This window comes from Papaver somniferum, chromosome 10, assembly GCF_003573695.1.
Source record: "Papaver somniferum cultivar HN1 chromosome 10, ASM357369v1, whole genome shotgun sequence".
NCBI lineage: Eukaryota > Viridiplantae > Streptophyta > Magnoliopsida > Ranunculales > Papaveraceae > Papaver > Papaver somniferum.
This window is the reverse complement of record NC_039367.1, coordinates 69,354,809-69,358,849: the sequence shown is the minus strand read 5'-3', so window position 1 is coordinate 69,358,849 and position 4,041 is coordinate 69,354,809.

Genomic DNA, 4,041 nt, shown 5'->3' with positions numbered 1-4,041 from the left:
GTAATCATGTGGCTAACCTCGGTTAACTATTTGTGAACCAACATGGTGTACACGTTTGGGTACGGTTACATAAACCAAAATGAGGGTACATTTCAGTTGTGTGTAACAAGCTAAGTTCGATCTTACGGTTGAAAGATATTAGCTTGGTTGAATCAGGTTATTCATCGAACGGTGATTATTGAATACTTTGTTACCAAGGTAACTTGGATTGCAAACCCTGATTTGAAAACTATATAAAGGATAACTCTAGCAACTGGGAAACCTAATCCCCACACCTCCTGTGTGTTACTAGTTGCATAACTAGAGTCGATTCTCCTTTAACCTTAGGTTTCTTCTCGAGACCCTGTAGGTTAACGACTTGAAGACTTCATTGGGATTGTGAAGCCAGACCTAACTATTATCTTTGTGATTCCACAATAACTTGCTGTTTCTATCGTGTTGAGTACAATTGAAATAATTGGCTCGAGATTTTATATCTCCGATAGGCAAGATAGAAAAGTAATCACAAACACTTCGTCTCATCTTTTGTGAATCCACAATAACTTGTTTCGTTAGTCGATTAAGTTTATTGTGAGGTGATTGATAATTCTACGTTGTTCTTCGGGAATATAAGTTTGGGTTATCAATTGGTTCTTGCTCACCTTTATTTATCAAAAGACGGAACAAAAATTGTTGGGTATTTCTGTAGGAGACAGATTTATTCAATCCTATAGTCTTTTCTGTGTGAGACAAATTTTTCTATCAAGTCTTCGACTTTGGGTCGTAGCAACTCTTGGTTGTGGGTGAGATCAACTAAGGGAATCAAATGCGCAGTATCCTGCTGGGATCAGAGACGTAAGAAGCGCAACTGTACCTTGAATCAGTGTGAGATTTATTAGGTTTCAACTACAATCCATTACGAAGTTAATTGTTCGTAGGCTAGTGTATGTAGCGGCTTAATACAGTATGGTGTTCAATCTGGACCAAGTCCCGGGATTTTTCTGCATTTGCGGTTTCCTCGTTAACAAAATTCTGGTGTCTGTGTTATTCCTTTTCCGCATTATATTTTGTTAGTATAATTGAAATATCACAGTTTGTGCATTAAGATCAATCAATTAGAATATCTAACCTTGATTTGTTGATTTACATTGATTGACACTTTAACATTGGTCTTTGGTACCATTCAAGTTACTCCTCTTATTCAATCGGGATCGCAGATTTCTATTTGCTGACTGCGGATTGAATTAAGAGTTAGAGATATTATACTCTTTGATATACTTTATTCTAGATTGAGTATGATTGTCTAGTTGATTATATAGAAAGTGTATTGGAGTAAGTCCTCTCAGATTTCCAAACGAATTGTTGGGTGTGGTTGTTATACCCCGTATTTTCACATATGTATTGATAGTTTTGTCACTAAAATTGACAAAGGGGGATCTTGTTAGAGCATTGCTCGTTCGAACTCAAAAGTGTTGCTATCTCAAGATTGTTGTCGAATTTAGTTGTCAAAACTATATCTTGATTTCTAGTTTACAATTAGTTAAGTCTCGGATTAGGATAGAAGATGTAGTTGAGAAACCGACATCACGACGGTCATTATTGCGTTCTACCGTTTGAAGGCGAAGATCAACCGAAGCTTTTTGGTAACTTCTTCAACAAAAGGTAAGTGAAAAATGAACCACCTATATCTCAAGTTATATTCATCTATCTATCTTTGAGACGATGTCGCATAACTAATTAGACTATTGCATATCAAGTATTTCGATTCAAGTTTACCTTGCTAATTAGTTCTCGAAATATTCGAAATAGACTGGAATGGTGATATGTATCATTGATGTTATTTGGGAATGTTTCAAATCGATTTAGAGAGAAATATATAACTACTGTAAATTCAGATATAAGACAATATACCAGTCTTATAAACTAGGAAACCTATTACAAGTTTGAAGCCGTAGTACATGTACTCAGTACACTAACAAAGTAGCTATATGTCGACAAACAAATTTTTGGTATGCATATATGTATGCACACCTTAAAAAGTCCATGAACTCGTGAACCTGGATCAGTACGCATACCTGTATGCATACTAGAAAAGAACCATTGGTCCCGGAACCGGTTTCTCGGTTATGTTTTAATGGTATCCATACCGGTACGCATACCATAAAAGTTATGTGGACTCCAGAACTCGATTATGTTTTAATGGTATCCATACCAGTACGCATACCAGAAAAATACTATGAACTCCGGAACTCGGTTACGCCTTAAGGTTATACATACCGGTACACGTACCATGACATAACTGTTCACGAACAGGTTACGTACGCCTACTAACCATGTTGATTAAATTCATATGCACATAAAATTATTTCTCCAAGATAATTAGCATTTGAATAATCTCTAAAAACACCATAGACATATTTGATCACATAATTGTGACTCGAGTTAAGTCTTAAGTATTATATGAAAATGCTCAAGCTTATAGTTTAGTTGGCTAGTTTCGACTAACCATTCATGAGCGTGGTCTTTGTAAACGGTTCGGTTACGGTTCATCATAAACAGAGTGTATATCTTATTATGTTAATCAGATTCAAAGATTCATCTAACAGTGGATATTGTTTGCTTGGTTCCAAAGCTATCTTAGCTTAAACCTAAAGCAACCTATGGTTTGACTGTCTATAAAAGGGGAACCTCAAGCAAATGGGATCTTTGAATCCCGATACTATTTTTCTTGGTGTGTCCTAGTTGTAAACTAGAGTCGTCCTCCTCCTAAAACCCTTTTAGGGTTTAGCGACTATAAAGACTTCATAGGGATTCGTGAAGCAAGGTCCATCTATTCTTTATATTGATAGCTCGAGTATCCTGATCTTGTTCGATTATTGAGCTTGTGCCATCAATCAAGATAGATACAAATCATCAAAGTTCTCTTCATCTCGGACTTTGTTGATTCCAGAAGTTTAATAATTGTGAGGTGAATAATAATCTAGGGTGCACTTCGGGTAACATAAATCCGGATTTTGAGGTTATCTAGACTTTGTTTATTGCTATCGATTTCCAGCTTCACCTTGATCTACGATCATACAGGAAATTACACATATAGGCTTATTTGTGGGAGACAGATTGGTTTAAAGTCTTCAATTGAGTTGAAGCAACTCTTAGGATGTAAAGGACATCAACTAAAGGAATCATTTGCGCGGATTCCTGCTGGGATTCAAGAAGCGTAAGGAACGTGACTATAACTGAATTGTTGTGAGGGTTTAGTTCAGTATCAACTACATTCCAGTCAAAAGTTAATTGGTAGTAGGCTAGTGACTGTAGCGGCTTAATACAGTTTGGTGTTCAATATGAACTAGTTCTCGGGGTTTTTCTGCATTTGCGCTTTCCTTGTTAACAAAACTTCCGGTGTCTGTGTTATTTCTTTTTCGACATTATATTGTTTATCTTTATAATTGAAATATCACAGGTTGTACGTTAATCAATCAGAGTAAATGTATCCATCCTTTTTTGTTGGATACGACTTGATTGATACTTGGAAATTGATCTTTGGAATCTCCAAGTACTCTTACCCGCAAATCACATTCACGGACTTGTCTTTTAAACTTTCTGATTGTGAGGAAAAGAGATATAACTATGAATATTATTCTTTGATTGAGGTTCATTATGTTGAACTCTCAGAACTATATTTACGTTTGTCCATACAGATTGCCTAAGAAAAAGTTAGTGGTGTATTTTGGTACCCCCGCGTTTTCAGAAATCCGCATCAACATTAATTTTGCAGAAGCCTATATCAGAAGGAAGCCATGTTTGTGGGTATGTTACAGAATGATATTCAATGGTAAATCTTGGGTTAACCGGAATACAGGATCAAAGTCCAGATTAGCCTTTTTTATTACATTACCAGCCGAGAAATAAGCATTGGAAAAGATAATATCATTCTGCATTTTCCACAGATTCCAAACAATACACAACCCCATATGAAATTTATATACTTCATGATCATCCATCCATCTGATTAAAATGCTTCTTGGATCTCTAGAGATAAAATCCGTGAAAATTCCATAGAAA